At 37.4% G+C, this 26019-nt stretch overlaps 1 long non-coding RNA gene across 1 annotated transcript; it reads left to right on the forward strand.

Annotated features, from left to right (window-relative positions):
* Positions 1 to 4902: 4902 nt before the first annotated feature.
* On the forward strand, positions 4903 to 12455 carry LOC111194740 (uncharacterized). The gene is made up of 3 exons (XR_002651204.2): positions 4903 to 8323; positions 10659 to 10744; positions 11157 to 12455. It is a non-coding gene; the product is annotated as an uncharacterized LOC111194740 (long non-coding RNA).
* Positions 12456 to 26019: the final 13564 nt, after the last annotated feature.

Consider the following 26019-nt stretch of genomic DNA (forward strand, 5'->3'; position numbering starts at 1 on the left):
GATATATCAAACTGAAATGGCTGTTCCAAACACCCAAATATTTACAACTAAACATGATTAAGATTAAAAGGGGTGCCCACACTTTTTCATATGACTATATAAGAACATGAGATCATATGACTTTAAATGTAGAGTAAATATAGAATATAGAGAGGCTAGTCAAGAAAAACATGCAAATACATATATATATATATATATATATATATATATATATATATATATATATATATATATATATATATATATATATATATATATACACACACAGAACATGAAAATAAATAAAAAAAACAGTATAGATTAAATGAAATAGGGTTTACTTTAACTGGGCTGTGCAGTTCGAAAGGATGAACCCTGGGGAATACAAAAGGAAGAAAATAAGAAAATTATTGCATTTAATACATGAATACGAATAAACATTTTGGGAACATTACCTCGCTTTTATTATCTTTTCTTTTTCTGGAAGAAAAAATCCTGTTATGAGAATGAATACAACTACTATATAACCATCATTAGATTTCAGCTATATGCTAACTAAAAATGAAAACAATTAAAATCATAGTTCATTAAACCTTTAATGAAATATTCAGCTTGTTGCAACAAACAATCATTTAACTGTTTAGCATAAAGTTTAAACAACTGTGTAAAATAAGGATAAGGCACTGGCTTAAACAACACAAAAATAAATACATTAATAAAGAAATGATTTTTGTTAGGTTTTTCTTTCTTTCATGTGTCTCTGGCATCAAACTTTACTGCATTTAAATCAAATTAGGTAGCTACCTGAAACTAAGGAATTATTACAAAAGTATAACATGTATAACAAAAGTGCATTTTGTGCTCAGTGCCCCCCACAACTGCATTCAACTTACTACACTCTGACTATACAATCCCAAACTGCACAAGGCTCTTGTTCATAGCCAGGAAAGTTAGCATTTCCACATGTCTTGGAGAAAGGCTTGCTCTCTTTTGAGAGCAGATGTTCCCTGCTGCAGAGAAAATCCGCTCTGATGGGGTGGAGGTTGCAGGGATGCACAGAAAAGATTTGGATAGCTTTGACAGCATGGGGAAACGCCCCTCATTTTCACTCCACCATTGGAGAGGATCATCCTTTTTAGAGAGTGGGGCCTCGCCAAAGTACAGCCGAACTTCACTTATCACAGCTTGGACCTTTCGGTAGTCCTCAGATTCTCCATCCTCATTTTCACTTTGACTGTCTGTGTCAGACTGAAGGAGGGTTTCCAGAGCACTCCTTCTATCTGAACTATTGGCCCTCTGCAGTTTTGCATCCTGTGTCCCAGTTGTTTTTGCTTCTTTGACAGCAAGCACTTCAACACTCTCCTGCAGTCTGATGCCATCTTCAGGAGTCAAAAACTTCAGCTTTCTGTATCTGGGGTCCAAAGCAGCTGCGATAATAACTGGATTTTCTTTGCCTGCTGAAATAGTGGAAAGACTCCCCCATCTCTGTGTTATCCCTTTTTCTACATTGGAAATGAAATGTTTTCCTGAGCTTGTCTCAAATTGGCTTTGATGTACTGCCCGTCTCAGCCCTTTGACCACCTGTGGAAGACCTGAAATGGTTGTGTACTGCTGTCCACTAAGGTAAACAGTAGCAGCCTCAAAAGGAGCCATCCCTTGATTCAGTTCTTCAAGCAGCTCCCACTGCTCTGGCTTCAAGTCGAAGTAGTGTTTCCCCCTCGGAGTTACCTCGGGATCTGAAAGAGTGGCAGTGACAGGCCAGCGCTGTTCAAGGAGTCTCTCTATCATGTGGAATGTACTATTCCATCTTGTGCTGACATCATGGATCAGGGCATTTTTCTTAACATTCATTTGCTCCTGTTTCATCTTTAGCTTTGTACTAGCCAGCTCACTTCTCTTAAAGTGCTCCACTAGCTGCCTAGCAGCACCTAGTGCTCTGCTGATGGTGGTTTCTTTGAGAGCAGTGTTGACTATAAGCTGGAGTGTGTGTCCAGTGTAACAGAGTAAGAAAATCCCTGTGTTTTAAATGAATTTCATAAAATTAGACTCTTTAATGTTCTAAAATGGAGTTTTGGCGGCCCCTACTGGTAAGTGGTGAACTGCAGTTACGCTGTTTGATCCTTCTGAGCCACCATCCCTCAGCAGCAGTCTCTGATTCTCTGTGCTGCGGGTAGGTGCTGAGCTCCGAGTTTTCTTAATAAATAATAATTAAAAACATATTTTAGGTTAAAAATTGTGCTCTTACTATGTTAATAAAACATGTTAAAACTTATTTTTGCGAAGAATTGATCGTAGTTAACTGTTTATGAGTCTATTGCTCGCTCCTCTGTTAAAAGTTGGGTGAGATTTACACGAGGCTCCGTTTTTCCCTCCATTTTCTATTCTTTGTTAATGAGAGATATTTTTATTTATTTACCAGCTGGCAGTAACTGCAGTAGCCACTTCACCACGACAGAAGTAAAAAATATTTACGTGTTGTTTTCCAGGTATGTATTTTATTAATATTTGAATCTTTATCTGTTAATGTTCTGTTATTGTATTATTATTTTATTTTTATTTTTATTTATAAAACTTGTAAAATGCTGATTTCCATCCATTTTAATATGTATGTTTTATTGTAAGTTTTTACTGATAACGCAGAGACAGTCCATAATACTTTTCAAAGCTGTGTTTTATATTCTCTAAAAGAATATTGTAAAGCCATATATTAGGCACTTAAATATGTTTTTGCTATATATGTGCTGTTTTAGCAGCAGTCTCTGATTCTCTGTGCTGCGGCTGGCAGTAACTGCAGTAGCCACTTCACCACGACAGAAGTAAAAAATATTTACGTGTTGTTTTCCAGAATAAAAGTGGATGAAAGCATGAACGAGGGTGTGCGTGTGCTGCTGTGCTATTGGTGAGGGGTGTCGTGAAACAAGCTGGTTCTGCTGACGGGTCCGTCACACTGGTGCCGTGAATCCGTCACACCAGCACAGCATTGCTGCCACCATATTGGAACCACTGTCGTGCACCACAGCTTTTATTTTGGTCGGCAAGATGTCAAACTTTGTTAAAACCTCTTCCATCCATGTCATTATATTTGCACCAGTATGCCTCTCTTCAAGAGGCATGGTAGAAAGATTTAAGGTCTTCATCTTCCAATCTTCACTCAGGAAATGGCAAGACACACCAAGGTAAGCCTCTGTTGCACGACTGGTCCACACATCAGCAGTCAGCGTGAGGAAACCTTTGACACCCCTGAGGGTTTCCTTTACCTTAAAGACATGAGATAATTTGTAATAGTAAGCATAATGAAAATTATATAAAATTTTTTAACAGTATTTGTCAGTTTATGCATCAAGCTTTAAATGTATTTACCAATTCAATGATCCAGTTAGTTAAGTAGGTTAAATAACAAACATTAAACATCTGTTAAAAAAAAAATCACATAACCAGAATTAATGTAATGGTTGCTCAGTCAGTAAGCTCTTAATATTATTTCATCATGAAATTTGTAATATTCTCAATTGCTAGTGTGTGTGTGAGAGAGAGAGCGAGAGATCTATGATCTTTTTTAATTATTTTGTCTTTGAATGTTGCTTATCAATAAAGTATCTATCAATCTAGTTTATTCAGGGTTCATACACCTTTTACAAGGTAAAATTAAAGCACTTTTCCAGCTTTCAGCTGTGGTAAATTATTGAAAATGGTGATATCTCAAAACTGCGATTCAGCGATATGCAATATATCACAAAACTATTATCCATGCTTTACAGTGACTATGCTACTGAGAAAATATTTTTAAGTAAGTAAATAGCAGGAATAATGGATTTATTGGTGTCAGTTTTACACAATTTAATTAGCAATGTTCTTCACCGCATGTTTACCCTGTTCATTTGACTGAGCAGTTACTGTAGTATGTCAAATTCGGGAGTGAGTTGAGAGCATTTATACATCCAGATATTCAAAATTATTGATTTGTTTTTTTGTCACACTGCAACAGATGGTATTATGTTTATGTAAACACAATCAGGATTGTGTTTGGTAATAGCAGAAGGAGAAGAAATTAAATCAAATTATGATTTACAATGTATGACCTATCTGTAAAGTTTGCTTGATATCCAACTTGATTGGGTCAATAATGAAACAGAGTCACAAAATATCACTAGGCAAATAACTTTCAATCAATTTTTGATGCTGAAAATGTAAAAAAAGTACATTTTCACGTGAGCTAAAGCCTTTTAACAGTGTAAATAAAAAATTTGAATTAAAGTAAAATAGTGCAAAAACACCAGGCACTACCAGCATTCTTCAGAAAGACAGCAGGAGAGTAAGCTAGCTATGCTAAAAGGCAGACTTTGTATTTATCTGAATAGTAATAGTAATAATCTGGGGTTACACGTACAATATGTATTATTAGGCTAAACCGAGCCCGGTGTTCTATCGAGTTGTGCTACCCATCGATGTGTGTCACTTAGCGACCCTTTTTTACTGTTTTCTTAGAGGTGGGTAATCCAGGTCCTGAAAGTAAAAATCCAACCCAGGGCTTTGTACAAACCCCCTAAACGGCTCTGCTGCAGATACAAAACCCTGGGTTGGATTTTTACTTTCTGGACCTGGGTTACCCACCTGTAGTTTCCTGATAATTTAGTTTTTTTTCCCCGGGTGCATTCACAGTCACAGTCATCGTTTGCTTGAGTGTTACAACCGTGTAAAAAAGTAATAAAAAATTGTATATATATTTTTTTTACACTTAAACATACACTAGGGTAGCATGGTTTGACAGGATAGCAGAACTCGACAGAACATCGGCACTGTTAATGAGGCGTCAGCGTCCTCCACAGTGGCTAGTTGGAGGACGGTGACACCGCATTAACAGTGCCGGGTTTGGCTTAGCCTAATAGTATATTGTACGTGTAACCCCGGATTATTACTATTTAGATAAATACAAAGCTTGGCTTTTAGCATAGCTAGCTAACTCTCCTGAGCCAACTCCTCTTGGATTATGAGAAAGAACCGGGATTTGTTGTCACACAAACGTGGAGGCGCCAGCGAACGCTCTGCATTTTTTTTCTTTAAGCGAACTTATTTAGTCAGATAGTTATTTGTTGTAAAGTAAATGCAGTTACATTCTAAAGCAAAATCAAATTGAAAGAGAGACTGACCTTTTCAAAAGTTGCACAATATTTCTTCTCCATCAATGTGTTGAAGTGAGATCTGCCTGGTAGGTAGTTTTCATGGTAATCCGGGTTAAACTGTTTAATCATGTTTTTGAACCCTTCATCGTCTACCATGGACAATGGTCTCATATCCGTCACCAACACGTTCAGTATGGACTCCGTCAGGACATTTGCTTGCTGAGGTGTGCATGTAGCTGGCTTGGTAACAAAGCTGTCCATTGAAGAAGAACGTACTTTTTTAGCACTGAAACATAACGTTAGAAAACATTAGCATTCCTATTCAAACACATCAGTGTTATAACATTACAGAAAACACATGAATGCGTGCTAAGGCTAATTAAACAAATCGCCATCGCTAATGTTAACAATTACAGCTATAAATATGAGTAAGTACTAAGTTAACGCTCTGTTTACGCTAATTTTAGCAGCTAAGTAGCAATTTAGCTTACCGAGATGACGGTCCCTCTTCATCACTTTCACAAACAGTCACAACATGCTTCCTTTTCAGGTGCTCGTGCATCGCTGTTGTGCTGCCATGAAAGGCAAGTTTTGCACTGCAGATATTGCACTGCACACGTTTTTCTTTGGTTTTCTTAAAGTGATCCCACACTTTTGAGGTCCGTAGCCGGGTGGCCATACCAGAGCCTGTCTGTATAACGTCCGCTGCCTACACCGGTTTACACTACTGCGCATGTGCGTCACGGAGCAATTTGGAGGGAAAACAAAGAAGAAGAAAAAACGACGCGTCGACTATTAAATTAGTCGTCGACTATTTTAATAGTCGACATAATCGTGACTAGTCGACTAATCGTGGCAGCCCTAGTTGGCAATATGCAAGATATCCTTAGTCAAACCCTAAGATGTGCTGTCAACAAATATATGACCAGTATTTATTTCATCATAAGTTTAATATCCCATTAAATCCTCGCTCTGTTAAATTAGTTACTAGTTAATGAGACAAACAGGAACTGTAATACATCTTTATTTAATAAGAGTTTTTCACTGCTTATCAGCCTGGTAGGCATCTAGAGCTAGTTACCAGCCTGAGGGGCATATAGTAACTGTTAAACATCTCCTTTATTTAATAAGATTATTAACTGAGATACTGGTAGGTATAAAGAGCTAGTTACCAGCCTGAGTAGCATGGGGTAAATGCAATATAGCTAAATGTATTTATTTAGACAGGGGCTAGCAAACTAAGCAACATACTTGGCAGCTTTAAGCAAAAAAATATTAGGGAAAAGCTTGCATTCAGTAGAGTCCCACAGCTAACTAGCTAGCTCTATCTGAGGAGCAGTTATCTAGATTATAATTTAGTTAAGTTACTATTTCAGCTTTTTTCTAGTATGTTCAGCATTTATCTAGTTAGTGTTGGGCTTTATTTACTTAACTAATCTAGCATAGTTAGGTTAGCATGGTCTATCTGGATGTAATAAATAATTGAAACAATTTACAAACAACAGATTTAGTCCATGATTAAAGTTATGATTTCTGTACCATTTTAGCGATATTATAACATACTGCTGACATAAATCCCCTATTTTCAGCTGAAAGGTTGAAAATAATCATGTTTAAACTTACCGGCTGCAGAGCAGGAGGGACAAAACTGAAAATCCCGCCGCGGTTTTCTCCTCTGACTGGACAGAAAGCTGTGCTGCCTTCAGCTGCTCTGCTGTACTGTGATTGGCTGGGAAGTCCGTGGGCGTGGCAATATATGTTGTGCCTCAGAGGAAGCGCTGCCTGTCAGGCCTTGTTGAGGGAACAAAAGTCCCTTGTGCGCCATAGATATCTTATAATATATAAATACTTGCTTTCAAAATGAAATACTTTATATTATGCTCTTTAACAAAGACAGACATATCGTATAGCATATTAATAAGGTTTATAAATTAATTTTATATTTATATATACACATAATTACACAGATTATATATATAATATATATATTTTTTTAATTAAGAGATTTGCAGAAAATGAGAAATGGCTGAAATAACAAAAATGGCGCAGAGCTTTCAGACCTCAAATAATGCAAAGAATTATAGATCAACATTTCATATATCTATATGTATATATATATATGTCACACCTTAGCCTGTGTCTGTCCAGTGTCTTTCCTATTTTTTGGTTCCTTCCTGCTCCTGTCCTGTTCTCTATTGTTTACCTGTCATGTTTCCCAGCCATGTGCTACTGTTGTGTTTTGGTCTTGTCTCCGCCTTAGCCCCGCCTTGTCATCTGAAACCCCTCCTGTCTCATTTGTAACTCCGCCCCCCTCATTACCTCTACAGGTGTCCCTAGTGTGTCCTTGTGTATAAATACCTCATGTGCTCCTTTGTTCTCTGTTGCGCTTTTTGTTTGACCGTGTCCTGTTACTCTGTCCGGATCTTGTAAATCTGTTTTGTTTAGCCTCAGACCTTCTGTTTTGTTTGTCTTCAGTGTTCAGGTTTGCTTTATGTAATTTGTTTCTTTATTAGTTATTTTGCTTGTTTGTTTCAGTCTTTTAGTTGTTTCATAGTGTTTTGTTTTAGTTTCCTTTTCTTATATTATTCCATAGTGGTTGTTCTTTGTTTATTTTTTCTAATATGGTAAATAAAACTGACTTGCGTTTACATCCTGCCTCCTCTTCGTTACATAAAGCGCGACCTACTGAGGATGCAGCAAGTCGGCTTATGGCAAACCAGGGACAAATTAAGTTTTTGGAGAGCCTTGTCTCCAAGCTCCAAAATGGTCAGCCGCTGTTACTGCCCTCGTTGATGTCTACCCCCTGTGAGTATGATGGGGAACATGGGACCTGCGAGGCCTTCATCATGCAGTGCTTCATCTACCTTGATCACTTGTTGTGCCCCTACTCCTCCAGAGCTTATAAAGGTACTTTTTATTAAAACTTTGCTGAGGGGTAGGGCATCAGAGTGGGGGGACATTGTGTTGGAACGTAGACCTGAAAAGGAAAGACACTGGACAGACACAGCCTAAGGTGTGATTTTTCATGACTTTTCTGTCATTGATTAGACTTTCATGTTATTTCAGGTGTCCTTAATAATGGCCTTGACCTGAATTTCAGATCTTCCTATAGACCTCCTGTCAAACAACAGCCATGAGTACACCAAAGACCAGAAGGAGTTTGCAATCACCAGAAGGAGCTTGCACCTATTTACGAGTCTCCCACATCCGCATACTTTACAAAGGTATTATCATGTTATTTGAAGTCATTTTTTCTATACCAGTTCTGATTTTTTTTATTTCTTTCGTGACTAAACAAAGTGAACTGCAGAAGCACTAATGCAACATTCATTGTTAACATTACCCTAAATGAAAAAAATAAATAAAGATCCACCAAGATATGAATGTGTGCCTTATGTTGGATGCCATGGCAATTAAAAAACATATAAAAGATTGTCCTCAAACTCACAAAATGTCTGGATATGTAGACTTAGAAGATGCTGTAAGTGAGACTGAAGTTGCAACTGAAGCTCTTGTCTTTATGGTGGTTGGTCTGCAAGGCCATTGGAAGGCTCCAATGGCATATTTCATGACCCAGTCCCTGTCCCCTGAGACAGAGGAAGTACTACTTGTGCATGCATTAAAGGAACTGCATGAGCGTGGCATAACAGTGGTCTGTGTCACAGTGGATGGGCATGCCTCCAATGAAAGCATGTGCAATAGACTTGGATGCCAGCTAAAGGAAAACCCTATTGAACCCCTAAAAGCATTATTTGTGAGAGAGTGTTCCTGATGATGGATGTTTGTCATATGTTGAAGTTGGCACGAAATATGCTGCAAGCATACAGTCCAATTACCAGCTCAACTGGACAGATCCACTGGAAGTACATCCAACATCAAAATGATGTGCAGACAAACAATGAATTGCACATGGCCAACAAGGTAACCGTGGCTTAAATTAACTTCATAGCTTAGTTAATTTAGTACCTCCACTGGTTTCCAAATCTTTTCTTGTTTACCCCAAAGGTAACCGACAAGCATGTGGATTTTGATTAACAGAAGATGAAGGTGTCCCTGGCAGCACAGACCCTGAGTCGTTCAGTTGCAGTAGTACTCTGTATTCACAGTTTCTACACTGTGATGCAACAGCTGAATTCATAAATAAAAACAATATTAACACAATAGGAACAATAACACTTATTAAAATACATCAAAATTAGAGCAGTTTAGGTTGTTATACCCATAGGCACTGTATTTTTGTTAATGCAGACTACTTGCTTATAGATAATTGACAGGCTCTTCTACATCTTGAACAGCCGCAACTCTCATGCTAAACGGTTCAAAGCCCCCTTGGGTTTATTGAACTGGGCAGAAACAGTGCAGTTCTTGATGAAAGGCAGGAAGTACCTGATGAGTTTGGTGATGGGAAATGGCACAGCCCTTCATCATCAAAGAGGTTTTAGGAAAAGTTTGAGCATGTTTCTGACATCACGTTCAAACGATGCCCTGTTTTAGGCTGGGTGATTTAAATGAAATTAGGTACACACCTTAAATGTGGCTCATCTCACTGCACTTTCAAGATTAAATTCTGATATTGATATTGAGAGAATATTGTAAAAGTGCGCAAGAAGCTTATTACCACTTAAAAGCTTAAACCACTGTTTACATCATATAACCTGAGCTTCAGCTTCGTGCGCCACCATCTTTGTACTGATAATGTCATAGACTAATACATACATAGACGTAGCAGCTGGTGCTATCTATGTATATGTAGGTCTATGTCATTATCAGTACAGTAATGGCGGCGCTCAGAGCTAAAGCTAGCGTTATGGGATGTAAACAGTGGTGTTTAATAAGCTTCTCAGTTAATAATGTCTCGTTTTAAATGTCAGGGCTCTCCGGATTGTGGAGTTGTGGAGCTATTTTGGGCTGGAAAACGATGGAAAAAACTTTGGGGTAAATTATGTAGCCCCGTATCACCCAGTCTGAAAGGGGATTGTTGGACAAACTGTTAAAATATCTCTGAACGCTGTGGGAGAGCGTAGGTGAGCTATTCATCAAAGGTAAGAACTTTTTATCATGTTTTACTACAACAAAAGTCCATTTTACACTGGACCTCTCCTCTAACAGCTCAAACACAGGGCCCTTCACTGCAGACCACTCTCACACAGCAATTACTGCAGTGGAATAATCCAGAGTCTATAATGGGCTTCACGCTTGTTAGGACGTAGAAATAGAAAGCTAGTGGTTCGGAATGCTTTATTTGGTCTGCTGATGTGAACTCAGCCTTTAGCACCTGCTTAAACTTGCACAAATCCCACAGAGGGCTGTAGATGTTAGCTGAGCTTGTTCTGAAACGGTGATCAGCTAATCATGCTTGTGACAGCGACTTGGTGCGAAGCGGATGGTTTGAGCGACGTGAGAGAGTTGACAAGAGCTCAACTTTATGCAAATAAGAAGTGACATGGGGCGGCGACTACCAATCAGAAACAGATTCTCATATGTCCGGTGTCCGGCATGAAAATTTGTTCTGGCCGCAAAATGGAGGAGAGGCTGATCATCGCTGTGTCTGTTTTCCAGGTTTTGTATGCTGTTCCTGTTTGTGTACAGGGACCATAATAAAAAGAATGATGCGTGAAAAAAGGTGTCGGAATCTGTTGGGCCAGGTAAGCTGAAGTAGTTTACAGCATTTTAATGGTCAATATTAAACTGAAAGATAGAATGTAGGTGTGTTAAGTCAGATTAAGCTTTCATTTGTTTCAGTGCTGATAGCCTGCAAGAAAGATGTGTTTCAGGAGTACTTAATTTTTTTTGAAATGATGATTAATCATGTGGTTTTATTATTTGCATTGTATTTGTTTTTATTAATCATATTAGAAAATTAGTGTACATCTTTATATTTTTGTCCAAGCCAAAAAAATAAAATAAATGGCGGGTCAGTTTGCTCCAACAATAACTGAATGGAAAAGCACCAGTGTTTGATTAAATATAATATATAGGATTTATTTATATGTTGTACCAATAACAATAATTAGAGCTTTATAAAGAGTTATAAAATGTGTTTTCCTTGTTTAATAGTGGAAGAATGCAAGAAAAGGTGGAAAAATATGAGGGACACTTTTCAGAGAAAAAAATAATAGGAAAAGAGAGAGAAACAGGAGTGGAGCAGTCAGCAGTCGGCCGTGGAGCTATATGAGGGTCATGAGCTTCCTCAACCCCTTTGTTAAAAGTAGACCCACTAGTGGGAACATGGTTGTCGAGGTTGAGGAGGCCCTGACCCAGAATAATCAGGAAGAGACAGAGCAGACCCAGGGACAGTGTCAGGATGTGCAGGGAGGAAGAGAAGAGGAACTACACCACCTACCTCTGGAGTAACTTCAGGACTTTCTCCTGATCCCTTGCCAAAAAAAAGGAGGCAGAGCAATGCAACAGTTTTTAAAGTAAAGCTGTAAAAATTTTGGAAAGTGTTGCCTCCCAAAAAACATCTCCACCTACTGAAGACCCTGATGAGATGTTTTTTAGAAGCATCCTTTCAGATTTTAAAAGTCTGACAGAGAGGAAGAGGGATGGATTAAAGTTTTAAATACACCAGCTAGTTTTTGAAAAGTGTCAGGAGGCAGAGGAAAACACACATTTTTTTTTGTTTTGTTTTTAAACCAGCTATCATCTACATCACACATTTTGAGGTGCAGCTGACAAGACTGTGAGGGGTGTCAGTAAGCTTATTTCCCTCACAGTCTAGTCAGCTGTATCTTGAACACACACTGTTACATGTCAACATGCAACCGTTTTGTATTTCATGTATAAAGTAAATGGATAAATATCGGGGGTTTTTTGTTTGGTTTTTTTTTGCATTTTTGCAGCAAAGTTTCGGGATGCAGAGAAAAACAAAAATATATTTTATTATTTTCTACACAATTTATTAACTACAACACATTTTAAAGTACAGCTGACGAGACTGTAAAAGCTGATTTCCCTCACAGTTGTGTCAGCTGCACCTTAAACACACACAAACAGTAGTGTGTATATGACTAAAATATACTAATTAATATAGTTTTTTATATACAAATTAAAGGACTTCACAAGGGAAATGTCATTGAGTTTGTTTAATTTAATTCTTTTTTTGTTAATTCAATGTAATTAGTTAATTTGTTACTGTCAACATTTGTGTTAATGATCAAAGTTATTGTTACACTAATAAACTAAGTTACTTAAATGAATCTCTGTGATTTCAGATATTCTTGTTATAAAATTATGTTTTAAATTACAACTGGAGGTGACGATAATACATTGACATGTACTTTATATTGCAGTGTAGTTTTATTAAGTGAATTGGAGGAACTAATGCTTATTACTGTAAATGTACTGTATTAGTGTGTAAATGGAATCATAAAGCTTCATAAAAAATACTTAAGAGGTTAATAAACTCAACACTATTTATTTATTTATTTATTTTTAAATAAGTTGCACGTACCTTAAGCAAACAGCCAAGCGTTGGGATGCACAAATAGCCTTGCGGTAATTTGTGTCCATTCGGCTAATTCGGGGACCCACTTTAGCAAGAAGGGAATCAAACTGGTTCCTGTCCAGTCTGAAGTTCCGCTGGAACCTGTCATCATCCAGCCTCAGCTCCTGCACAGGGCGAAGGAATTCTCCATGCTGTGTGCGGGACAGCATGGAGAGAGCGAGAGTTTGTCTTGCTGGCTGTTGGAGCACTTTACCTCCTGGAGAAAGCGCAGTCACCGCTCTGCGGTGACTGCGCTTTCTCCAGGAGGTAAAGTGCTCCAACAGCCAGCAAGACAAACTCTCGAGTATCCACGGTGGACTAATGGTTTTAAGAGGGGTGTAGTATTTATGTAGTACAGTTTCCCTCTATGTTTTACTTTTTTTGAGGAAACGCTTATTGGTTAAAAGAAATCAGCAGATTCAGTGCTAGTTTTTTGTATTTGGAGCAGAGGGTTTAACTCATATATTGAAAGAAGCCAGTTTTAACACATTTCACATAAATAAATGTTTAAACACATAAGGAGATGCATAGATAATCATTTTTATGCATATGACGTGCATTTTAAAAAATGTGAAACGTTTGTACGAGTGTATGATGTTTTAGAATTGTGTAGACAGGCTGTTTCTGTACTCTTGCTGTCTGAGTGCTCGTGTTTAGAAACGCCCCCCAGCGACAGAGACACAGAGCGATTTTATCCCGTTCGGTGTGGTGGACGTACAGTAAGTTGTATCTGGGGTCTTTATCCTGACATGGCCAAACACCTAATTAGCTTTCATTAATCAGGACAACATGTGACCCACTCCACAACTGTTTATTATATTATATATGTATATATACACATATATGAGCCATTCCACCTAATGGGTGCCAGCTGCTTCTTAAAACTTTAATTTAAACTTATTTTTTATATTTTTTAAACTCTGAACCTACTTTAACTTAAACATTATGGATTTATTATGAAAAATATACATCTATTTTTAAGCATGAATGGGATTTGGACTGAAAACACATCTCTGAAGGATTTTAATAATTTTATTTCATGGTAAAGTTTATAGTTAAGAGATTGGAGACAGGTAACAAATGCTATTTTTTTTAATGGTGTAAGTAGTTCTTATTAATGTTTTTAATTAATTACATATCTTACTTTTGCAATTAGTTCAATGTACAATACACTATGCATAATGATAAAATGCATTTTAAAAGTTATTAAGTAATTCACTCACACACACACACATATACTTTATACAGTCATATGAAAAAGTTTGGGCACCCCTATTAATCTTAATCATTTTTAGTTCTAAATATTTGGGTGTTTGTAACAGCCATTTCAGTTTGATATATCTAATAACTGATGGACACAGTAATATTTCAGGATTTAAATGAGGTTTATTGTACTAACAGAAAATGTGCAAAATGCATTAAACCAAAATTTAACCAGTGCAAAAGTATGGGCACCCTTATCATTTTATTGATTTGAATATTCCTAACTACTTTTTACTGACTTACTGAAGCACAAAATTGGTTTGGTAACCTCATTGAGCTTTGAACTTCATAGCCAGGTGTATCCAATCATGAGAAAAGGTATTTAAGGTGGCCAATTGCAAGTTGTTCTCCTATTTGAATCTCCTCTGAGGAGTGGCATCATGGGCTCATCAAAACAACTCTCAAATGATCTAAAACAAAGATTGTTTAACATAGTTTCTCAGGGGAAGGATACAAAAAGTTGTCTCAGAGATTTAACCTGTCAGTTTCCACTGTGAGGAACATAGTAAGGAAATGGAAGAGCACAGGGACAGTTCTTGTTAAGCCCAGAAGTGGCAGGCCAAGAAAAATATCAGAAAAGCAGAGAAGAAGAATGGTGAGAACAGTCAAGGACAATCCACAGACCACCTCCAAGGAGAAGCTGTATAGGAGAGTGATGCGAAAGAAGCCATTTCTGCAAGCACGCCACAAACAGAGTCGCCTGAGGTATGCTTTTGCAAAAAAGCCTGAAATATTACTGTGTCCATCAGTTATTAGATATATAAAACTGAAATGGCTGTTGCAAACATCCAAATATTTACAACTAAAAATGATTAAGATTAATAGGGGTGCCCAAACTTTTTCATATGACTGTGTGTATGTATATATATATATATACACACAGTGTTGGGAAGGTTACTTTTAAAATGTAATCCCTTACAGATTACTGATCACTCAAAATGTAATTTGTAATGTAATCAGTTACATTACTTCAAGTGAGTAACGTAATCTGATTACTTTGGATTACTTACAATATTGTTGTTTTTTTTAAGCCTTAATGAATGCAGCAACCACATATTGCATATTATTGTTTTATTTTTCTTTCCAGTTAACAAATAAAACAGCCTTTTCAATCACCCTATAAAAATACTTATTAAACCATTTCATCAAACAATTTTATGAAACTCTTCTATAAATTGATGATAAAACCATTAAAAAACATTAAAAACCAAACAATGGAACAACAACTGTAAGCTATTCTTTTGCAGGTTTGCCAATTGCCACTTTTTGCAGGTGGATTTTTTGCCAGGATTATCACATAACCATTTACTGCTTTATAACAGAAATAAATGAAGATGTTGTGCGGAGCCGCTGTCTCCCCTCCTCCCGTCTCGCTGCCTGCACTCACACAGACACTGCTGCACACACACACAGGGAGGAGGGTTCTCTGTCATATCATAGCAATTTCACTGCAAAATGTGATTGCGTTTTGTCAGTGTTGGATTGGAAGACCAAAAATAGGAAAGTACCGCAATGTAATCCATTTATTGTAGCAGAGTAACGCTAATCTGATTACCACTGATTACCACAAGCAGTAACTGTAACGGATTACAGTTACTCATAATTTCTAATCTGATTGCGTCACACCGTTACATGTAATCCGTTACTTCCCAACACTGTATTTATATAATGTGTGTATTTATGTGTATATATTATATATGAGGTCTAACTGTGGTCTTACTGTAAACTACAAATGAACAGAAGTCAGGTTAGATCAGTGTTTCTCAACCCAGTTCTTATATATTCTACTGAATATTAACACTGTTCTGCATATTCTAGAGCTCTCTCTATTTACAGGTACTTAATAAAGTAAGTGGTGAAATGATGTGTTTAATACACTGCTGATATACATAATGATTAATTTAGGATCCATAGGGGGCTAAAGGATTTTAACAGGTAAACTCACTAAATGACTGTTTATTAGCTGATCAGGTGGAAAACACAGTTTTTGGGCAGAGATCGGGGTTAAGTAACTGCTTTAAACTACAAACACAAAGTACTGTACTAAATCCTGTCTATCCACTACATCCAGCTTCTAGATAACTAAAGCTAAATGAATTTTCGTTTATTATAGCTCACAGTAAGTGCTGTAATACTAAATTAATCAACACAGTTTGAAAATAAAATAGCGATTATCTGATCAGGTACAGGGCAAGTTGAACATTATATATATAGTTTTTTTTTCTTTAACCTTAACTCCCAATCTATCTCATTCCAAAGTTAAGCTAACTCACTAACACAGCTGCAGTTTATTAATCACAGAGGGTTTAATCTGTGTGTACGTGTATTTTTATCCAGCTATCAGAAACATATCATCACAGTTGACGTGGTTAGCCTACTGTTAGCTTTCTGTTAGTAAATTCTCCGTATATCCAGATCTGTTTTAAAATCAGCTGAAGCTGCTGCGTCCCGATCCCGCTGCTAAATCTCACAGCGAGGGGGCGGGGCTTCCCCAACAGCAAACTGCCTCTCCTCCACACCGCAAAACCAGCCAGTCGATTGGCTGTTTCTACTGAGAGGCGGAACTTAATTCCTGAACCGGCTCCGTGATTGGCGTAGTATATATTCTATATAATTCTATATAACCAGCTCTAGCTGTCTCCGTGTGATATCCCTGTCTAAACCAATCAGAGTGAGTGAAGGCTGAACCCCACTGTGATATAAATATATTTCAACATCACTCAAAATCCGACCGAGGCTGTTTTCAATATGATTAATTAAGAAAACAGTGAATATTTTAGTTCGAAAATACAGTTAGCATGACCAGTTATCCATTAGCCATGTCCATTAACACCAGCAGTCTGTTAGCCTAGCTACCCATATGGAAAAGTTTTTCAAAAAACACATATGGTTCTTATGTTTTTTGCCTCTATCATATAAGTTCGATGTATGACAATAAAAAAGCACATATAATGCATTGTAAATTAACATAAGATGAGACATATGTCATACATACATGTACAATTTGTATTAAATTAATATATTTCCCAACATATATGTCCTACACAATGTAAGATTTTACAAAGTTGTATAAAGGATGAACATAAGAAAACTAGCGTGACGAGATTTGAATATAGCATACGTCTTGCTAGGCTACATTGTAAGTAATCTTTATCAATGTACCCTAAGTTTACACAAAGGTTGGATTAATTCAAGTTCATGTAATAAAAATATATACACGTGTATGTATATATATATATATATATACAACCCTTTTAAAACGTTCATTTTTGGTTAAATTTAGCATAATACAGTAATTCTGCATTTAAATGTACAAAACAGTGTTTTCTGTATTCCAAAAAAAATCAATAAACAAAATAAGTCATTTTACAAAACTGCATGCAGATAAGTTATGTCACAGCAGTAAAACAATTAATAATATTCTTTTTTCCACCTTGTTAACGTTCGTTTTGGAATCTTTTTTCTTTTTCTGTATTAAAATAGCAATAACGTTTTCGTTTGTGGATTTCATTCAGTTAACTGTCTGTTCTCTAAGTGGGCTCACTTCTATGGAGTAAGATCACTGTCAAAAATACTTGTAAATGCTCACCTAATTTCGTGCGTAAACATTTTGAGTGTATGCAAAAGTCTGTTTCCACACATCCATACGTGATTAAAATCGTACACAAAAAACATGAAGTTGTATTGTTGTGTGTGTTTTGTAAGAATACGACTTAAGAATGTATGGTTATAAAGGTTTACGCATACAACTCTAAATATCTTGGGTACGTCTCTCTCCTTATGAATACGAATCAAACAAGTGAGACGACACTGTCAAAAATACGTCACGCGGCTACTAGGCAAAATGCATCGAGCGGGTGCACAATCGATTCCACATAGTGCGCATGCGCGATCCGCTGCTTGTTTACACTTGATGAATGGCGGTGGCGGGAGCAGCAGCAAGATGAGTGAAGGAGCGGGTGCGAGCTCAGCAACATCTCAGGTACAGCTATAATCCTCCTCTCTGCAGATTGTTTAATATATATCTAATTAAAACACACAAATTCTTAGTTAGCTAAGTTTCATTTACTTAACAATATACACTGCAATGCTGATATTTGTCGAGTCTCCCAACACCAGCTATACTCCGCATAGTTCTCTCTCTCTCTCTCTCTCTCTCTTTAAGAGAGTACTAGGAAATGTTTTGATTAATATTTTTTTTTAATTAGCTCCCCTTAACAACAAAATATTTTGAATAATGAATGTTTTTTCTCTCTTCCAACATCAAATTAAACACACTTATATATAGCACATTTAAAACAGGTTTTTAAAAAATTGTAATTTTTATAAAACATATTTTAGTAATTTAGTGTTATGTTGGGAGTAATGATCTATGATCATTGTCAAAATTAGAATATGTATCCTGGCTGAACATATTGTAGCTCAGCCCTCCTGCTCTGAGATGCTTTATGATTAATCAAAAAAGGCATTTTGGTACAGAGAACACAGAAACCAACAGGGTATGGTTACTCCAGGATTGGGAAAATGCTTTGTGTTTAACTTAAGTTCAGAACTCCTTAGGACCATTAATATTAGTTTAAGTAGCTTAATTTCAGAAAAAAATATTTCATTAGAATGTTTTTTTTTACTTTCACAGGAATCTCTGATTTCACATCTACTGGAGCGCCTTGAGAACGAGTGGAATTTTAAATCGGCCACAGTTGGATTTGGACTATTTCCATTACGTTGTAAACCAAGAAGTGTTCATTCTTACATCAGCTGCTTCTGTTTTTTATGTACCACCTGAAATTGTGGAGACCCTTTTAGCCCTTCAGGGGAAAATAAATGGAGCTCTTTTCCAAGAGGCACCCCAAGTTTTTGTCAAGGAAGGGGGTGATGGACGAGGCCAACCAAGATTAACTTTTTCTGAAGAACTGCTGACCCGACTCATTGAAATCCCATTACCAGTATCTTGTATTGCAAACCTGTTAGGTTTCAGCCAGTCAACTATCTTTCGGCGAATGCGTGAACATGGATTGTCTACAAGATCTTCATACAGCAGTTTCTCTGACGATGACTTAGATAATGCTGTGATGTCTATTAAAAGAAAAATGCCAACTGCAGGATACAGGATGGTTAAGGGTGCATTGCAAGCAGATGGACAGAGTTCAGTGGAGTCGCATCAAGGAGTCTATGCACAGAGTGGATGCTACTGGAGTTTTGGAAAGGATGACAGAACTGAGATGCATAGTCAGGAGAACATACTTTGTGCAGCATCCATTGGCTTTAGTTCATGTGGATACAAATCATAAGCTTATACGGTAATTTTCAATGAATTGTCTGTGCTACTATCAATATACTGCTTTTCAAAAGCATAAAATGTATAATATCTTTTGTCTTAAGGTACAACATTGTCATATTCGGAGGGGTCGATGGGTACTCAAGAAAGGTGGATTCCTTTTGTTTCACTGGCAAATTTCTTTATACTTGGCCAGGTTATTTGTTCTGATGCTGGAAGTAAACTGCAAACTGGTATTTCAGACTACATAACAGATACATTGCTTACTAGACATTTTGTGTTTATATCTAGATTATGTACCTGGTACCAGCGCACAACAACTGCTCAAGCACTGCTCTTGCTTTCTTCCTAAAAGCAGTTCAAAACTATGGCTGGCCATCAATGTACATATATAAAAGCTACAATTAAGCCTGTGATGTTGATAAACTTTTTGGGGGGTGATATACTGTACCAGAAATAATTGCAATAGACTATAATAATTCTAAGACCATTTTAAAGCCATTCATACATTAAACAAAACAATGGATTAAGGCAAATGTAATGAATGAGTGACAGATCTAGCTACAATACATACACCTAGTGTACACATTTTGATTTACTTGATTACCTTTTTGCTCAGTATGTTAAAAAATATACATTTTCCCCATGTTTTATTATTTATTTAAGAGTGAGGGGAGATGAAGGTGTCGAAAATGTGGGAATAGCTGAAACAATGTCCACTGTGAAAGGAACCGGAAGAGGAAATTTCGTTGCAGGAAAAAGTGTGCACAACCAAAGGTTACCAATAATTATTAACTTATTTTTTTGCAGTAAGACTTAAGTTAGCATATTCTTCCATGCAGGCAGACAGTTGTGTTTATACTACTGTTCTCTTCTTTCTTTCCTGTTTAGAATAGAGCGTCTGTGGCGAGACGTTCGGCTCTGTGTAACTCAGCTGTACTATGAAGTTCTTCATAGCCTGGAGGAGGACGGCTTGTTGGATTTGTCAAATTCTCTCCACATGTTTTGTGTGCATTATGTGTTTCTCTTTCGCCTGGAACGAGACCTTCAATCCTTCACTGAAGGATGGGACAATCATCCCTTGCGATCTGAAGGTGGACTCTCTCTAAACCAGCTCTGGATCATGGGACATATGCAGAATTCTTCTGCCAACTCTGAACACTTCACTTAGCACTTAACAGTTGTGGTGCAGCCTATTGTCCGAAATATACCCGTTTCTGTATTAAATTAGTTGTTTCATGCAAGGTAATTGAATGTTTCAGAATCTGGAGCTGTTTGGAACAGACTGGGAGTCATTTGATGGCACCAAGAATGGGTTTCCAGTATTATCAAAAAAAGGTGGGTGTGGCTGCCGTTTTTTTTATTCCAGCCAGGAAGATTGTTTTAAAGATAACCTGCAACTACACCAGCCCTATGTGAATACGACTGGAAACATATGCACTAAAATATGCATTACAGGAGTACTCCACGATAAAAAAAAACAACCAATATAGAGAAAACAAAAAAAACTATATGTCTTTAAAGTACAAAGATACCACTGTAGTTAAAACATTTTAAGCACATTTTGTTCATTGCATTTTACCAGTAGTCAATGTATTTTGTATAATAATGAAAACATAATTCAAGGCTTGTTAAAAGAGTAGTTGGAATAAAACACTAAATTTCAGTACATCAGTGTAACCAACAGTGTAACCACAGTTCAAGATTTCATCAATAAGGTCACTGATGTAATCATCAGTTGCACTGTTTATCTGACAGCAGAATGCTTATCTAAATAACTAAATTCAGTGTCAGCACTTCCCAACAACATTATCCCCAAACAGCTTGCTGAAATGTTCAACAACCAGTAAGAGAAAAAACTTAAAAGACCAAGTCTAGAAAGATGCTACATGATGATGACAGATTAATAAAACAACTATATGATTAGAAGTGAAAATATTAGGGTTGCAATGTCAAGCACAACATGGGAGAAAATGCTAACTTGAAATGAACACAAATAGGAAAAGAAAGTTTAGATAAAACTAGAGACACCCTTACATGTTAACGTAAAGACCACGAACTGCATAAATCTGATAACTGGCTATAAATGTACACGTATTTTGTTACATTTACCTTCACAATAAGCTGTGCCAGTTCTGTATCTGTGACATCAGATGTAGACACCTGTATGCTGTTGAAATGAATGCTAATGCTATGCTAATATTGAAATGAATGAAACAGTGCGAATGATAAATTTAAAATGTTTTTGTCCAAGCTGGTAAGACGGTAAAGAGGATTCTTCCCCTTTTTGTCTGCACTGCAGACAAAAAGCTTCCTTTCAATCTCTGCCAGCATTTCTAGGAAATATTCAATACAGAAAATTTTAAAAATGTGATGCGTCAGACAAACTGCTCTCATAAAAATATACATTTGCACTTGTACCTGTTAGGAACTCCTTATTTAAGGAACCAGTGTCAATGCCTGCTTCCCCAAAGAAGGTAACCTTTAGCCGACATTTGGGAGAGGTTTTCTTTTGACGTTGCCACTGTTGCATGCCTCGATTGAAAATGTGATTTCGAGATATGCAGAGTGAAAATGTGTTGGTTTCATCCACCTGACCACTAATCCAGTTCAGGATGTCATCTAATCTGGAAAACACAAAATAACAAAAATATAGAAAGTTAAGATAAACTTGCCTCATATAATATATACTTAAATTACCCAATTCCTCATGTATGTATATATAATTTATTTCATACCTTTGGAAAGCATCTACTAAGTGACACTTGGTAGAGTAGGTAGCCTTCATGAAAACCCCAGAAACTGTTGTGGCGGCTGTTCTTTGCCGCATGTTTGGTTCCATGTATGGGATTGCTGTTCAATATTCAGTTGTATAAACTGTGTTTCAACTTCGTTTTGAATAAATTCAGACACTAAAACAGTATTCCAAATATACTGTTTATTGTAAGTTAGGTTTAAACCACTAGATATTATATACACTCAAAACAATTTGAACAGCAGTTCTGTTTATGTTATAACAGATGAGGTATTATTGTCTGCTATGATGGTATCTCAACACTATTTTCCTTTTAACAGATTGTCTTTGATGACTCCTCCCCTGTGCAGCTGATTGTAGCCGAGTGTTCATGTGTGGCTGGAACAGCACTTTGTAACCATAACGTTGCACTGCTGTACCAGACTGCACATTACTCTCAGTTGAATCTTGCTGCTGTTCCCCCAGTCCTGAGCTGTACAGAGACAGAACAATGCTGGCACAAGCCAAGAGTTATGGTAAGTATATGAGAACCATAACAAGAAAACATGTTTTACAGAATACTTACTGACATTGTTACCAAGTACTTTTTAAAATCATTTTAATAGGGTGTGAAGCCAGGTCGGGTCAGTGACATGGTTGTGATGTCTACCAAGCCAAAGCAGAGAACTGTTGCTAGAGGTGTAAGGTAAGTATTTACTCTGTAACACAGTCAAGTCACAATATTATGGACACCTCCATGGTTCAACACCCATTGTTGCATTTCAACTGATCATATAGGACACTGTGTAGTTGTATAATTCCATACTGTGGTCATTCTGTTTCTCTGCATACTTTATTGTCCTCCTCGTGCTGGCATGAAGGCACAGTAACTAAACTAACAAATTATATATGCTCTATGGTGGTCCTGGGGTGATTCGGAATATTGAAGAACAGGGTGAAAGAAGTATACTAAAGTATGCAAAGAAACAATACAGGACTACAGCCTGTAATTATAGAACTACAAAGTTTTCCTATATGATCAGTGGAGCTGAAAAAATAAACAATAAGTTTACAAGGAGGTGGCCATAATATTGTCACTTGAATGTGTAAAAATTAGTATATAAAATAGTCTTTACGATTTCAATTATTCTAATTTAAAATATCAACTGATATTTTAAACAGGAGTACACTTTACAAAGCTGTGCGGGGGGAGTTGCCAGATCCTGATGTCCTTAAAGTGGCTGAGGCTTATAAGGATTTCCCAGCGGACATTGCACCATTGATCACCACCATGGCTATCAGTGCTGATGCAGTTAGTACGAAATTTAGAGCGTAAATATCGATCAACTAAACTGGAAGTGTTTCACTCTGCGTGGAAAGACAGTCTTGTTAAATATAGAAAAGAACTAAATAAAGCCCGCTCAGCATATCTGACCTCACAGATCGAGATAAATAAAAATAATCCTAGAGTTCTCTTTAGTGTTATTTCCAAATTAACTAAAAACCAGGCAGGTACTGAACCTCAGATTCCAGCCACTTACACCAGCAACGATTTTATGGACTTCTTCAATAGTAAAATTGAAAACATTCGGGATAAAATTAAACAGATAAATATTACATCCTCTCTGTCATCTGGTCTGGCTGATCTAGAACAAAACTCTGTTACTGAAGTTAGGTTGGAAGTCTTTAACCCACTTCCACAGCTAGAACTAGAGAAAATTATCTCCTCTTCAAACAGCACAACCTGCACACTTGATGCTGTTCCCACAAAATTATTAAAACAGGTACTGCCAGATATAATTAAACCTCTGTTAATGATAGTAAACTCATCGCTCACCCTGGGCCATGTACCCAAAGCCTTTAAAACAGCTGTAATTAAACCTCTGATCAAGAAACCAAATCTTGATCCTAGTGTACTGTCTAACTATAGACCTATTTCAAACTTACCCTTTATTTCTAAGATTTTAGAAAAAGCTGTAGCCCAACAACTTTGCTCTTACCTGCAAAGAAACCAGATCTATGAAAAATTTCAATCTGGATTTAGGCCTTATCATAGCACTGAGACAGCTTTAGTTAGAATAACAAACGATCTACTTATAGCCGCCGACCAAGGCTGTGTTTCCTTACTCGTACTTCTCGATCTGAGCGCAGCCTTTGATACAATAGATCATACTATCCTTTTAGAAAGACTAGAGAACATGGTCGGTGTAACCGGAACTGCCTTAGCATGGTTTAAATCGTACTTAACCGATCGCTATCAGTTTGTGAGGATAAATGATATGTCTTCCAGTTATACCAAGGTAAGATATGGAATTCCACAAGGCTCTATATTAGGACCGTTATTATTTACATTATATATGCTCCCACTGGGCAAAGTTATTAGAAAACACAATGTGAATTTTCATTGTTATGCGGATGACACGCAGCTCTTCATATCAGCCAAACCTGATGACAGAGTGAGATTAAAGAAAATCGAGGATTGTGTAGAAGATGTAAAATCATGGATGTCGCACAACTTCCTCCTATTAAATAGTGATAAAACAGAAGTTCTCCTATTAGGCCCCAAAGCTGCTAGAAATAAATTATCAGACTTAATGCTAAATCTGGCTGACTTCTCAGCCACCCCTGGTTCAGCAGCTAAAAACCTTGCAGTTATCATAGATTCAGATCTAGCATTCGATAAACACATATCTAATGTTACTAGAACAGCTTTTCTACACCTCCGTAACATCGCCAAGCTAAGAAATGCCCTATCACTGCATGACGCAGAAAAATTAGTACATGCCTTTATTACCTCAAGGCTAGATTATTGTAATGCGCTACTGTCTGGATATTCCGGCAGTAACTTAAATAAACTTCAGCTAGTTCAAAATGCTGCAGCCAGGGTCCTTACTAAAACTAGAAAATTTGACCATATTAGTCCAGTACTATCAGCACTGCACTGGCTTCCAGTCAAATTCCGCATAGACTATAAAATTCTCCTGTTAACGTATAAAGCCCTACACGGACTCGCTCCTGAGTATTTACAAGACCTCATCTCCTGTTATGAACCACCGCGATTACTCAGATCTCAGGGTGCTGGTTTATTAGTAGTGCCTAAAATTCAGAGGAGCTCTGCAGGAGGAAGAGCTTTCTCTTATAAAGCGCCTCAACTCTGGAATAATCTCCCCGAATATGTTCGGGACTCAGACACAGTCTCAATCTTTAAGTCTAGACTGAAAACTTACTTGTTTAGTTTAGCTTTTGGTAATTAATGTTTTTCCCTTTAGATAAGGCTGCAGATTCAGGGGTTCATGGACAGAGGAAATTGTGGTAAACTGAGATGCTGGTGCTGTTGTTCTCCCACTGCACACGGTCACTCAGGTTTGTGGACGGTGGAGTGGGTGGATGCTGGTGTTTCAGGGTGCCTCCATGTCTATGTTACCTTCTGGCTCTCTGCCTTTAGTTAGGCTGTTTTATTCAGTTCTGCCGGAGTCATTTGCCACACTCTGATAATGTTTTAATATTCTCAGTTTTGCATAAATCCAGTCAAAACTAATTCCATCTCTCTGCTTTCCTCCGAGTTACTGACTGCCCACCTGTCTAACCCGATACCGATGTTGGACCCTCAGGCTCTCGCGTCTCCTGTCCGGCCAGACTGATGGAAGTTTCTGAAGTCAGCTCTTCTCCACCACCACCACAGATCAGCTGCTCATCGACCATCTTATTCTCCACTACTGATTACATCCAAGCCATTAGTGGCGTTATTACACTCCTGAGTACATAAAACCTATATAGATGTATAAAAGACTTTTTAAATTTCTATTTAAAAGCCGTTTGACCAGTGGTAGGATGGTCCCCCCTTTAATGTGAGTCTTGGTCCTCCCAAGGTTTCTTCCTCCTCCTGCAGCTCTGAGGGAGTTTTTCCTTGCCTCCGCGCTCACTGGGGGTTCTGTATTCTGTATTTTCTATGTGTAATGTTTTGCCTGATTCTTTGTCCTGTAATCATGTTTCTGTAAAGCTGCTTTGTGCCAACACCTGTTGTAAAAAGCGCTATACAAATAAATTTGATTTGATTTGATTTGATGTCCCACTGGTTGACTCAGCATTTGGTCCAGTGCAAGAAGGCAGTCCAATTTCCTACCAGCATCCAGTACCTGTGAGCCGAACGATCCTTTAC

This window comes from Astyanax mexicanus, unplaced genomic scaffold (genome assembly GCF_023375975.1).
Source record: "Astyanax mexicanus isolate ESR-SI-001 unplaced genomic scaffold, AstMex3_surface scaffold_37, whole genome shotgun sequence".
Lineage (NCBI taxonomy): Eukaryota > Metazoa > Chordata > Actinopteri > Characiformes > Acestrorhamphidae > Astyanax > Astyanax mexicanus.